Source organism: Parus major, chromosome 25LG2, assembly GCF_001522545.3.
Source record: "Parus major isolate Abel chromosome 25LG2, Parus_major1.1, whole genome shotgun sequence".
Classification (NCBI taxonomy): domain Eukaryota; kingdom Metazoa; phylum Chordata; class Aves; order Passeriformes; family Paridae; genus Parus; species Parus major.
In genome coordinates this window covers 233,748-234,137 of record NC_031794.1, presented here as the reverse complement: position 1 = coordinate 234,137, position 390 = coordinate 233,748, and positions in this window count along the sequence as shown.

The following is a 390-nucleotide window of genomic DNA, read 5'->3' as shown; positions in this document are numbered from 1 at the left end:
TTGGGATCAGGACTGGGATCAGGACTGGGATCAGGACACAGCTGTCCCTCGGTTGGGGATGAGCAGGAGCTGTTGGAGTTTCCTCCAAGGAGCCTCAGGAAGGACCTCGCAGCCTCTGCCCTGCGCGCCCACAAACGAGAGCTGAGGTTTGTCCCCAAAACCCCAAAATTGTCTAAGCCTGGCTCTGCTGATAAATCAACCAGAGCAGCTGATAACACCCCAAAAAAATCTCTGTGGGGACGCAGAGTGGATGACAACACCCCAAAACCCTCAGTGGGGACACAGAGCAGGTGACAACACCCCAAAACCCCTCAGTGGGGACACAGAACAGGTGACAACACCCCAAAACCCTCAGTGGGGACACAGAACAGGTGACAACACCCCAAAACC